Below are 14,404 nucleotides of genomic sequence, written 5' to 3'. Positions count from 1 at the left end.
AAAGTTGAAGTTCCGGTGGGTCTCGTCAATCCTTCCTTATTGCGCCTGCCCCTAATTGGAGCTCTTCTTATCTATTTCTATACCGAGAATAGCTTTATTGACGGGCTGAACGAACCCCTCACTTGGCTAACTCAACAATCATATGTCTGAGAGTCTGGTCTAACTAAGCGGATTGGAGGCGGGCATTTTCATTTCAACGTAGCAGTAGGGAAAGTGATTTCGGGGGGTTAGTACACATGGGCAGTTGGGGCAGTTACAGGTAGTTAAGTTCGGTCTTATTCTTATGGGCAAGTGGTCCTAGAATCTCTCTTTCCTTCTCTAAAGTATAGCTTTACGAAACTAGAATATGAGTAAATATAGAAATAGAATAATAAATAAGAATATCATATAGCCGTGTATTAGTAAGGATAGGTTTTGGTGAGTAGTAGTTCTTGGCATTAGTAAGCTAGCTTCACTAGACTATCTATGACAGGAAATTAGGTAAATGCACAATATCTTTTCAATGAAGTGAATGAAGAAAGATTCATAGGAAATGAACAATAGAAAGAGTACTATTCTTCAGTTACTCTTTTTTCTTGTCTTAGAATAGAGAATGTGTCAATGGATTAGCTGACTTTACTATGTTCCTGTCTTCAAGTATAAGTGAGTTGGTGTCAACGAATAGTTGCTTATTGCACTACTCAGTGAATGAGATATAGCATATATAATGGATTTTTCTTTTCCTTTTACTATACTAACATTCTTCCTTTATTCTACTTACTTCTTTCTCGTCTGTGTCAATGAGAAGTAAGAGTATTCTCGTACTACGAAGAATAGGCAAATCTTTGATTTGGAAGAGTTTTTTACTCATATCTTTGGGACCTTTAAGAGGAAATGAGTGACTTTCTGCCGGAGAATAGTAGTCATCTGTACTCGTCTTTTGTCCTTCCATACTTACTAAGCAAACTAGGTCACACCTGGACAACTAGGGAACATAAGCGGGTGATCTAATGATTCAGTGGGGAAAGCTGTTCATAAGGACCGGTGAGATGGTACTCCCCTGTGGTATCCCAAGAACCGTATTCCCATGGGCATTTCCTCCAAAATAGGCTGTTTTGAGAAAGTAATCTATTAGCTGCACAAGTCCAGAGTTGTGTGTACCCCTAGTGAAAGAGTGGAGGAGTTCAGACGCATATCGATACCAAAGTGAGAAGCCTCTTAATGATGGAGAACCTGCCTCTGCCAAATGCCCAATACAAGCAAGCAGGGGGAGCGGATTCCCAGAGAGAATTCCCGTGTTACTCTGATATTAGAAATAGAGGAAACTAGCACTTTAGAAAGAATGCAGAAAAATGATGGAACTAGAACGAAGCTCTACAAAGTTCACAACTCACCATTGCAACCGTAGGAATCTCTCCGAGGGTAGTAGGTCGGGGGAGCACCTTCCCTTTGCCTTATGGGACCCTCGATCATACTCTTTTCTGATAGCCGGAAAGGAATGACCTAACTTACCACTGAGTAGGCGCCCTTTTTCTTTTCCTTCTAAACTAGCTGCTCTCGCTCTACCAGTTCGTACTGAACTTTCACTTTAATTTATAGGCGATTTGCATTATCCGTTGGATAAAAATAAATATCATAATCAAGTAGATAATGCGATGACTGCCTATCTCTTTCGAGAAGGAGTCCTTTTTCCGATACTTACTATTGGGGTAGGCTAAGGTTACATAGATTGTCTCCTATCTCTCCCCTGTCCTCTCGAGCTAATGACTAAACCGACCCACGACGAGAGGATCAACCACTGCCATAGAAAGAGCAGCGACTAACTAAAACCAAGGAATCCATCATCTGGCATATTGGCAATGGGCGAACTGTCCGAGTGTGGCGTGATCCGTGGATTCCCAGAGCCAGCACTCTAACCAACTGAGCGATTTCCCCAACTTTCAATTGCTAAAAACAGCAGTTCTTTCATTTCGGTATATTTATATATAGCTTTCGCCCTTTAGTTCAAACAAACTTCATCTCCTGCCCTGCCCTGCGTCGGCTCCTCAAAATGGCCTAAAGTACCTCGCCGATAAGCGAGTTCAACCACATCGTGAACCAATTGAAGTCGGTCGAGTACCCATTGGGCGATGAGTAGAAGGCACACTGCTTTTTTTTCCCTCTATGCCGGATAGTTGGTCCACAACCTTACTTATATGTTTATGTGGCAACGCCAAATTCTCTACTATACTATACTATACTAAGATGTTTCAGTTCGCTAGGTTGTCTCTTGCCTGCCCGTGCTACAATTCCTTACTCAAAAGGACTAGAGTGCTAAGCTGCCTTCCCGGCACCACCACTATAATGAATGGCTCAAACAAATAGGAGATGAGAGAGCCCTTTTGATCCTTTCTATTCTATAATATAAAGAGAAGCTTGTTCATCTATCTAGAGAATGAAAAGGAACTAATGCCACTGATAAGAAATACATAGACCGTACGCCCACTTACCACTCTACCACTTCAATTCCATGACGGACTTCTCCGATACCTAGCTTGAGAGAGATCACAGGCATGTGGTGAACCATACCGAGAGAAAGAGCACTGAAATGAACCATATCGAGCACAGGTCTCACTCTACAAGTAAAGTTCGATGAGCTCTTAGCGGAGTTGTGCCTACTATCTACTAAGTGTGTGCTAGGGAAAGAAAGCAAGCAGAGCAGTTCTCACTCTGTCCGGTGACCAAGAAAGAAAGCTTCAAGAATACCGTAAACAGATCAGAGAAACCTCATACCGAATCGCCACGTGAAAGCGGGGTTAAGGTAAGGCAGGAAAGACTGACGCCGAAAGATATGTTTTGAAGAGAGCTCCATCGGGTTGAAGCCGAATTGCAGAGAATCAAGATCTTCTACCTTTGTTTGTTCCATCAATGCCCTTCGGACTGGCCTAAGAGTTGGGTCCCTGTCTGTAATTATGTGGCTAGGTAACCCATTTATGGCTTGTGGTCTTTCTGCTTATGACGTAGCACTATTCCATCTTGTAAATAACGCCTTCTTTAAGGCGCTACTATTTCTAGCGGCATAGGTGCTTTATCACAATACGAAACATGTACATACGATTCCTATTTAGAGATATTCCTACGACGTAGTAAAGAAATTAATAACAAATACGAATACGAATTACGCCTACGAGCCAAGGACGATATATGTATATGACTACGCCAATACTTGACTTGTTTCAATCAATTCTCCAGGGCCCCTAGAGAATTGATTGAAATCGTACGTCTATCGCTATCCAGTGCCTTTTCATCGAGGAAGTACATCCGATGCTTGGCTCCGACAGCTGAGGCCACCCTTCCCTCTTCTAACTGGTATGTATGTGTATTGGACAATCCTTTCATCTTGTTAGCACTTACTTTTCCGTGCTACCCATCCATTCATTAACGTGAATATAAGAATAGGGCCCCGGATATCTTTGCCTCGAAGCCGGTGGAAGGTGAAAAGCACAAAACTAAGCCTTATCCATCCGCTGGTCTAAAGAAGACCTTTTCGGCCGATAGAGAGCTTATTAATAAAAACATTATGCAGGGGCTGAGAATGCGTTGACAGCTGAAGCAACAAAAGAACTTTTCCATAGATAGGCGTACGTACTATGGATGAATTACCACCTCCTTGGAGGAGTGAATGCAAGGACCACTAAAAAACGGATACTTTACCGAAAAGCCTTTGCTTCTTCTTTCGATTGGATAGAAGCTCATACTCCACTTCAACAACTGGTTTGGTGCTGATGTGTCCAAATCCCATGCTCCTACGCCGGGTTGATTGATGTGTCAAAGACTAATGCTCCTTCGAAGGTTTTGATAGGTAAAGCTGTGGCCCAAGAACCCACTACATCTAAGCCCAAGTCCAAACAAAACTAGACCCAAGAATGCTGGAATGAGAATCCTTACCCGTGCCGTGACGACCATGCATACTTTTCTGACCTATGTATGCCTTTCCTCGCCTACTTCGTTCTTGCTTTCCAAAGAAACTTATTTTATACTTGCTGTGGCTAATACCCCATAAATTCATTCTGAGCAGAGCTTTCTAGCAGATTGATTGAGCTATGTAAGAGTAAGTACGTGATGAGAATCTTGTCATCAAAGTGAAAGCACATCTTTGAGAGTTTCATATATTCCAATATGAAGTGAAAGGGAGTCAGAGGTTAGCAAATCCTTATCAAGGTGTCTTCTTTTGACTAGCCCCATTCCAGGAGAGTAGGTCTTGCTCGCTATCTTGAAAGCAGTCCTATACAACCGTACTCAGAATTCCACTTGGCATACCAGTTTCATATAAGGACCAGACTCTCCTATCTAAAGTGGAAATTGAGAAAGAAGTGTTGTTTCTTTCAAACGTTGCTTCATTGACTTCTGTCGACAACCTATTGCTTTTGGAAGAGAATATTGGAAGCGTAAGAATAGAATATAGAGCTTTGAGTTTAGGAATGCTGCAAGAAAAGAAGAAAATCAAGTATACGTTTGCTTGTTGGCTTGAGCACTCGTTTCAGAAGAACCTTCTTTTGGGATAACTCTTTCAGGCAATATCTCGCTGTAGCAGTAATAGCCCAATGGCTTCTAGTTGTTTTTTTTACCCTTCCGGGCTCTTTTCCCCCGGCGGCTAGTTTCAGCATAAAAGGAAGAAGTCGGGTCCGCGCGGTTCGCCTTTTCGAATGCAGCAGTGTTTTTGGCTTTGGCAATACCAGCTAGCTAGCTACTTACTTGTGTGGGAGTCCTATAAAGAAAAGCCTGAGTTATAGACTGACTAAAGAAATCCACCTAAGCCGTAAGTTTTTGTTACAGCTGGCACACCTGCTTGCAAACTAGAAAATCTGATTCTAGTAGAAAGTGGACTAAGTCTTAAGAGAGATAAGCCGGTCTTTATACACTGGCCCTACTTCGAATTCAGTCAGTGGCCAGATGCATTGTAAGCAATTCCAGTCCCAGCTGCTGAGGTGGCGTAGTCAGCCCTACCTATACCTAAGTATTGAACAAAACCAACCATTTATATTATCCTGCATATTAATTAATACTTTCGTTAGAAAATAGAAAAACCAACGGAAAATCAAGTCTCATGTTGCTCCTCAGAAAACGCGTATAGTATATAGTATATAGTATATAGTATATAGTATATAGTATATAGTATATAGTAGTAGTAGTATCATTGGCCAAAGTAAAGTCGATGGGACAAACGCTGTTCGTTAGAACTAGCATTTTGTTTTGTCATGGAATCAAGTCTATTTGTTCGAATGTTCTTTTTTCGTTTCGTTGGAAAAACCTACGCCCACATATTGATCTTTAAGTCTCCTTTCTCTTTGGGAGCAGAGCTGAAAAAGATGGACAGTAACGATCGCGTAATATCAATTTATCGGCCTCGTCATCGAAAGCGGCTTCCAATTGCTCGGAAATTCTCAGCTATATGGGGGACTTTGATGGTGAGCAAAAAGAATTGATCAAGAAATTGGTAAACTTTCGCATGATCGATGGTAAAAGAACGAGAGTTCGTGCTATTGTTTATAAAACTTTTCACCGCCTAGCTCGAACTGAACGCGATGTAATCAAACTTATGGTTGACGCCGTAGATAATATAAAGCCAATATGCGAAGTGGTCAAAGTAGGAGTCGCAGGTACTATTTATGATGTTCCTGGGATTGTAGCCAGGGATCGTCAACAAACCTTAGCTATTCGTTGGATCCTTGGAGCAGCTTTCAAACGACGTATAAGCTACAGGATAAGCTTAGAGAAATGTTCATTTGCTGAGATACTGGATGCTTACCGAAAGAGGGGAATTTCACGTAAGAGAAGGGAGAATCTTCATGGACTGGCTTCCACCAATCGGAGTTTCGCGCATTTCAGATGGTGGTAAAGTGATACCACATAAGGAGCTCTTCCTCATTCAGTCATACTCAACAAAAGTCAGAAATGTTTGACCCTGATCCTTTTTTCATCTTCATATAGAAAGAAAATCGGCCTTCCTCATACTCCCCCCTTCATTCATGGAGTTGGAGGAATCCACAAGAGGCCTGCCCGTTCATAATTGCATAAAAGAACCATTCTTTTTATGAAAACAAACAAGCAAGGGATTGAGCAACTAGCGCTAGGCGCATCCTCTTGCTGGGATGGTTTGAGACAAAGATTTTACTTTGACTTATACTTTGACTTATACTTAGGATTAGGATCAGCTTGCGAATTTGCAGCACCGTATCTATATCTATATCTATATCTATATCTATATCTATATCTATAGTAGAATCAAGGGCAAAGAAAGGCAAGTCTCATTAGCCTTCGTCGATGGGACAAACGCTGTTCGTTAGAACTAGCATTTTGTTTTTTCTCGGTAAGAAGGCTGCGTGTTCAACAATGGGTTCGGCAACTACCATCTGTAGTGACAAGACCGGTACACTCACTTGAAATCCGGTAGTAACATTGTGTTCTTTCACCTCTTATGAGTCTCGGAGCAAACAACAAAGCATCAGATGAGAAAAGGATCTTCTCAACCTCTTACGATTTCAATTGACCAATGCCATAGTATAGTAAAGATCCGCAGTACAGGTGTAACAGCAATCAAGCTACTAAGGATAAGGATAAGGATAAGGATAAGGAAGAAGTGCTCTTTATTTACAATATGGGCTTTCGTAAGCATAAATATCAAAAGAGAGGATACCACACCAGATACGGTGCAACATACTTGAGTGGAAAGAGGAGAGTTTTTCCTCCGAGGGCGAGTTCGATCAGGCAGACATCGCAATGGATGGTTCCAATAGGAATAGTAGTCCAGTGATTGTCAGTGCATATTCATTAGTATACGATACTTAATACTGTTGCATAGTCTAGGTTACCGAATAGGAATAGCATAGCAAAGAATCCTACGCTAAGGAATGTGTCACCTACTAGGTTCACAGTAAGGGCCGCCCTTAATAGCAGACTTGTTAGCTTGGAGTCGTGTATATCATAAGTTGATTAGTAGGTATGAGCTTACCCCGATACCTTCTCAACCTAGGAACATAATTAGGTAGTTGTCCCCAGCTACGAGCACAAGCATAAAGAATGTTAACATAGAGAGGTCTGAGAAGAATCGTTGGTTGTGTGTATCTCCTGCCATATCATATAGCTTAACGAGAAGATGTGTACTAGTGCTTATACAGTTACTACAGCGAGGTCTTCGATGAGCGGTTAGGCTATCGAATAGGAATCCTCAGTCAACTGTGCCATTCTGAATCGATTCAGCTACCAAGTCGAATTGATACAGGTGATCCTGATAGACCCACTTCATAGAATGCTACGTAAGATAGGAGAGCTGTTGTACACATAGCTACACAAGTAATAATATGTGCACCAGTTTTTTCTTACCTTACGTCCAAGGAGTCCTGCACCCATTGCACCTAGCATAGGGAGAGTCAGAATAGACCCTAGGGCCCGAAGGACGATACATGTTAGCTTAGTTAAATTTCTCCTTGTAGACGGTAATATGCTACAAGAATACCTATACCTATAGCTTATTCTGCACCTGCAATAGCGATGATGTAGATACTAGATGTTTGTCCTACGATATCATCGAATGAGAATGAGCTTACAATCACTAGTACTGTCACAGCTAGCAGCATGATTTCAATTGAGATCAGCATGAGGATGATCTATCTACTTTCGGTTGAGGACGAATCCTAGGATACCGAGAAGAAAGAGTACGATAGAGAGTGTCATGTTAATGTTTGATTACCAGAGCAATGACCACAGGAAGGAAACCGAGTCAACACATTGCGTAGGGATAGCAATACCCAAATACTCTAACTCTAGGTAGTCTATGTCTGTATAGGTATGGGGAGGGAGATACCTGAGAGGATACATATAGGGCTAACTATATACAACCCTCACCTCGGGCCATCAGAGAGATCGTATGTATCACCAGCATCAGGATATGTATTTCGGAATTACGCGCTGGTGCAGATTTGTACGTTCAGGTTATCCATGACTTCATTAGTGTCACGGATTCGCCCGAACTTTTGTCGCATAGTGCTCTGCCGATCCATAAGCTGCACCAGCATTAGATAGACTAGAGAAGTGTTGTGCGACTTGCTTCTTTACATCCACTACATAGATAGACTTAGCATCAGCAGCTATACCATGAGTATGAGCAGATCGTCGATAATCCTTGGCATCAAAGGTAGCACCTCACAAAGTGGCCAACAAGTCTACCGGACCATAGACGAGTAGGTTAGGATCAAGATCTCGGGCTTCCATTAGACTAGGAGCTACTTCGATCTTCATACCGCGCGCATGTAGAGGAGTTTTGGCATCGCATCGAGATGCTTCTTATCTTAAGAGTACTTCGCTATTGCCGCTCTATGAAAGCAGGTATTGGATCTCTATTCCGAACGAGGAAAGAAGACTGAACTGGGGTAGTTTATTCTGATCCAACAACTGGCTATTAACATTGGTTGATGCTTCATTCATACAAATCTCCTTACGGAGGATAGTCAAGAGAGTGAGTGGTTTCCCCTTAAGATAGAATAGCAGGCCACATGGTATAATCCCTTCCCTTATAGGACAAGGGATTAGAAGGTTGACAAATGAAGCCAAACGTAGTGATACTCTAGCACGGAGAACCAAGAAGGGTGCTTCTGCTACAACCAAAACCCTCTATCTCATGCCTACTTGATCTCATAACACTTATAGTAAGAATGAATCCCCTGATTATAGATTAAAAGGGATATTGGCGTGTAATACTTTGATTTCTTATATTTAACAAGAATCCTTGATTTATTTAATAAATCGCTCTTGCTTGCGCAAGGGATATGCTGATTCTTAGCATAGCTTTTTTACCGAATACAAGGATTCCTTGGCACCTGATACTGCTGAAGAGAATGATTTAGTGGAGGAGACTGGAGGTACTACGAAGAGTGTGAGGAGGGACCTAAGCACATTCGTGATTCTTAGTCTCTTGAGATCCGTGAGCGAGACCGAAGCTGGAGAAGGAAAGGAGGCAGCAAGACCTATTTCTCCGATAGATGATCTATAGCTTCATAGAGAGAGAGAAAGGAAGCTCTCCTTCACTACGTTCCACCAGCTTAAGTAAGACATCGATACCCAGCATACCATTATGACTAGTTAGGGCGATCCCGCGCGGGAAGGCTATATCTGACCTTTGACTTTGCTGTTTCCACCTCTGCTTGCTCTGATGCGGGCAAGTAGGAAGAAAGCATATCAAGGGCTTTCCAAGATGCTTTACAATACATTACAACATGTGATAAAGATAAAGATAAAGTAGTGAAAAACTTTTCACTCTAGAAGTAAGAAATATATCTTCAGAAAGGCAAACGGGATTTATTCCGTAGCGTGCATCCCCATAAGGGCTGATTCGCTTTCCAGACTAGAGACCCTGTGCCCTTTCTTCGAGCTTTCACTCATAGATTCGCACTGCTTTTGTTGAAAAAAAAACGGCCAAAGCATAGTGATCCACCGCTTATTCGAGTTAGTACAGGAAAAAGAGCCAGATAAAATTACTATTTTTCGTAAACATGGTTTTTCTATTTAGTCGGTTCGAGCACGCTCATTAAACTAAAGAGTTCATTTCCCTATTTCCTCATTCAATCACCAAAACGAAAGTAGTACTTTTCTTTTGGAAGAAAAAGTTTTGAAAGACACTTTCTTCTTTACAACGATAGCTCGCCTTACTGCTCTTAAATCCCTACTAGCCATCTCTTCCCTCCCTCGCCCAGGCAGGGCTGGTGACATCTAAGGAGGATGGAGCACCTTCCATTGAAGAATAGGCATGGAAGGAATGCCCTATTTATCTCTTTGATAGAAGAAGCAGCTTACTTTCCACACCTTGCCTACTTGACAACGCTTTTATATGGAGTGGCTTCAACCCATCACGCATGAAAGTGCCAAAGGATTTTCTTTACGACAACTCAGAGTCGAATTGGTCCTTTGCAAGTGGACGCCAGCCGTAGAGCCCTAGTTCTAGCCTACTATGTAGAGTAGAGTAGACTCTTACTTGAAAAAAGATAAGTTAAGAAATCAATTCTTATTCGCTTTTCACTTTCACTACTGGTCAAAGCTCGTCCTTAGAGACTACTGCCTTACTTTCAAGAACTCACTAGGGCTAGCTTATTAGGGATAGGTTATTCAGCTTGCTGACAAGGTTAGTGCTTACCAGGCTATATTCTATCAATAAAATTGCTTAGGGATAAAAGAGATTGTCTTATCCTACTTAGGTATTAGGGTTTAGATGACCTCCTCATCCTCTTGAGTATGATGCAATTACATCGGCCCTCATGTATTATTGCATCAATACCCCATCATAGGCAAGTTTACACACTGGGACAACATAGGGTGGGCCCCACCAGAGAGTAGCCAACAGAACCAAGAACAAGATCTAGCAGATGGTGGGAGATTCTCGCTCGTGATGAAACTATCATCTCCTACGAGAATATGCACTACATCGGCATCAATCAACCTGGCTTCGCGTTCTATTCTTACGATAGGGGGGCTCAATCTCGTCAGTCTCCTGGATTCCAGTCATGTCTCTACCATCGGTTTCTCCCTTTTCTCCGGCTGGCGTAATAAGGAGGGAGTCAGAGACTACCAACTCGACAATGTTGGCTCGATCATGTTTATATTGGCAGGAGGAAGTACAGCATGCTTCTTAAGCTTATTTTCCAAGGCGCGGCTGAGAGTTATGCCGAACGGAGTGAAAGTCCTGAGTGTCTTTGGTTTTCCGTCAGACAAGATATTCACTTCACTGTTCTTGCTTGTTCCCCCCAGGGCTATCTTCTTTCCTTTTGGATCTGCCTCTTTGACCTGTGATCCATGAGTCCCATCCCATTGTAGATAGCATCTTCAATACGAGTGGCTGCTTCAATCAAAGAGCGTGGTCATCGCTTGGAAATAGAAATAGTCATGGTATTGCCTACTCATGTTATTCATCATTATCCGAACTTGTTCCTTTTCTGGGGAGAGATCAATCACTTGGGCTGCTTTGGCCTTCCAACGGGCCAGGAAATTGGTCACAATCATAAAAGACCTGAACCGGAGGTGCTTGAGGTGCAGTAGAAGGAACAGACTTTGATTGATGAGAGATTTTGGATAAGAGTTCATAAAAGGCGCTAGCCTGTTTCATGGTCAGGAAGGGAAAGGAAAGAGCTGGGTTTCTAACAAAAAAGGAAACGTTTCCGTAGGAAAAATCTATCACATGGAAACTCGAGTAAATAGAAGTTTTTTTCAATCCTTGGTTGCAATGGTTCAATCGAGAGAAGAGCAAGTCAATTTCATAAATTGGAACAACCACATCAGCTTCATTCTTTTCGCATAGGGGTAGTTTTGTCAACTCGCCTGAAGACCACTGGAATCGTAACCAATACCCCTGGCCACACAATTCAAACCTACCAAACTCTAGTACTTACATCCCTAACCATTATCCACCTTCTCTCATTCTCTCTCTGCGAATGAGCTAATGCTTTTTTTTTCGATCCCTGCCACACCCGGCATCGTGTTACCATTTGATGACTTCTTAGGGGGACAGTTTAAGTAAGAGTAGGGATAGTTGAAAGAGTAGTTAGATGAGTCCTGACTCCTGCGTATTTGTACGAGATACCTTAGAGCTTCAAAGTGACAAAGTCCGGTGTGAGGTTAATTGAACATATTGAAATATGGGTCCCCACACAAATAAAGTAAGAAACCAGATTTTCCTTAAGGAATTGGCTCTGAGGCCCGGCAACTCGAACTTTCCTAAGCAGGAAGGAAGGAAAGATAAAATCAAGATCTTTCTTTATTATTGCATCCCTCTATCCCTTACGATCTGATCTATGTTCTGTACCAGTGTGAATACATACTCTTTAGGCTGGTTTCTTTACCGATTCAGTGTCCCTGCTTGACTTGCTTGGATTGCGTACAAAGCTTCCCCATATTTCTTATAGGGATGATGACCACTGACATTTGACATTGTCTTCATTCGTTTACTGCTGGCCTGAATATTCCATAATTGGATGGATGCCCGAGCATATGCTCTTGTAGGTGCCGTAGCCCATTCTCTCCAAAGAAAGGAAGCAGGAAGCGATCCATACGTTTTGTCTGGTTGGAAGAAGAAAGAAGCAGCGAAATTACGGTGCCTAAAGAATGGGGGTTGAAGTGAGGACATGACAGAGTGTGCGGAAAGCAGGCTTGACCTAACTAAAGTTACGGCGGAGCACTGGGCTGTAGATTTTCAAGTGGGAATAGGAATAAGCGCCTCAGAGTGTTAATTTTCCGATGAGTAGGGAGACTTACTCACTCTTGAAAAAGCTTGAATCATCCGAGAATCCTAGTTTATTTTTTTTTTATGGAACACCCGCTTGCTAACTGACTTTTGTCAAGCCCGTCTCCACGAGATCTATTTTCATCCGAGGGAGGGGCAACGTCCCAAAGCTGGACTTCCCGCTGGAAGCTCCCTATTCTGAGTGGTTGATAAGCCTGCTCATACGAGAAGAGCCCTAGTTTTTTCGGAACCACACAATTGAGAGTGGCCCGATGCACCGGAGCCGTGTGACCAGCCACGAACAATCGATGCGTCTGCCAAACTACTTCAAAAAGGAAAACACGAGCTAAACCAGTAAGTAGTTGCTTTGCTTTGGACTGTGATTTCGTAAGCGAATTGCTTTAACACTCCTCTTTCAATCAGCAGACCAAAAAATAAAACTCGTTATTCCACGCACGTTATTAGTAGTTAGTATTAGTAAAGGAAAGACAAAAAAATAGCAATCGAGTAGTTCAAACGAGTATAGATTTCTACAGGTAGACATCAGGTTAGGTTAGTAGAACAGATAGACAACGAACAAGTAAGGGGGCAATGCTTACTCCCACTTAAACTTCTCCAACAATGCCGAGGGGTTGATACCTTCTACCCTTTCAATTCTATTACCAATAGACAGCCCTTACGTTTATTTTGCGCGGATTGGGGAAACACCTACCTTAAGCTACGCAATTTCACTCTTTAGGGTAGGGATTCTGGAGACGAAGCATAATCTAGAGACGAAGCAGACACCACAAAACCATCTTCAGGTTCGAACCCAACTACGGAAAGTAGAAATCTCCATTCCTACACTAATTCGGCTCTTTTCTTGTCTCCGGACCTGTGAAAAACCACACTCGTACCAACACCCACGGAGAACGTTGCACCTCTTAAGATATTACCCAAAACCAGGCATATTCTCATATGCTTCACAACAACTAACGTTTATAACCAACAACAACTACTACCAACGAGAAACGTTACCTTACAACGTTTATAAACTAGGAATCAAAACACAATTCCATAATAATACAACTACCTACGGCAGCTTCGTTTTGCACACAGAGGAGGATGATCGTTATTTAAGATTATATGTGAATTGCTAATATTAAATAGGATTCCATTCTCTTAAAGTTCTCTTTGTCTTCGAGCTTTTATTCCTCAATCCACTTATTCGTTCCCTTCTTTCATATACCTCCCCACCAATAAATAGAGACAAATGGGAATAACCGAACCACGTCTACAAAATGCCAGTACCATGCAGCTGCTTCAAAGCCAACGTGATGCTTCTTGGTCAGATGACCAAGATATTGGCGAATACCACATACGATCAAGAAAAGAGTACCTATAATCACATGAAAACCATGAAAGCCAGTTGCTAAGAAAAAGGTAGAACCATAAATACTATCCGAAATAGTGGAGGGTGCTTGGTAATATTCCATTCCTTGAAAGCCAGTGGATACTAGAGCCAGTAAAACGGTTGCTACTAAAGCGTAAACTGCTCGTTTTTCCTTCCCCGCGAGTATAGCATGATGAGCCCAAGTTACGGCAGCTCCGGATGAAGGGAGAATAGGGGTATTAAGAAGAGGGATTTCCCAAGGATCTAAAACCCCAATCCCTTTTGGGGGCCAAATACCTCCGATCTCTACCGTAGGTGCCAAAGAAGAATGAGAAGAAGCCCAAAAAAAAGCAAAAAGGAACATAACCTCCGAGACTATGAAGAGAATAGAACCATATCGAGGTCCTAATTGTACAGCTTTTGTATGATGCCCTTCCAACGTGGATTCACGTAGAACATCCCGCCACCATACGAACATGGTATAAAGGAGAAATATTAGGCCCAAACTGAGAAGTGTTGCACCCCCTTGAAATGAGTGCATGTACATCACACCTCCTACGGTGGTTGCCAAAGCTCCGAGTGAACCCGAAATAGGCCATGGACTTGGATCTACCAAATGATAAGAATGCCTCTGAGATTCAATCATAAACCACTTTGCCCCGGTTGTATGTAAACCCCCCTTCACCCCCATCCCCTAAAGTGGTAAAGAAGGAGGCTCTTCTTTGTCTCATTAGGACAAACAAATAGGAAGGGATAGTTCTTTCATTGCATTGATAGAAGTGATACTATCAAAAGATCTCTCTATTATT

The 14,404-nt window shown here is 42.3% G+C and overlaps 1 pseudogene across 1 annotated transcript; it reads right to left on the bottom strand.

Moving 5' to 3' along the window:
• Nucleotides 1–723: 723 nt before the first annotated feature.
• On the bottom strand, nucleotides 724–14,194 carry LOC118474229 (cytochrome c oxidase subunit 3-like; annotated as a pseudogene). The gene has a single exon (XR_004853975.1). The product of XR_004853975.1 is annotated as a cytochrome c oxidase subunit 3-like (transcript).
• Between the last annotated feature and the right edge of the window lie 210 nt (nucleotides 14,195–14,404).

The sequence above is a fragment of the Zea mays genome, unplaced genomic scaffold, assembly GCF_902167145.1.
Source record: "Zea mays cultivar B73 unplaced genomic scaffold, Zm-B73-REFERENCE-NAM-5.0 scaffold_23, whole genome shotgun sequence".
Taxonomy (NCBI): domain Eukaryota; kingdom Viridiplantae; phylum Streptophyta; class Magnoliopsida; order Poales; family Poaceae; genus Zea; species Zea mays.
This window is presented reverse-complemented; position numbering and strand designations above follow the sequence as displayed.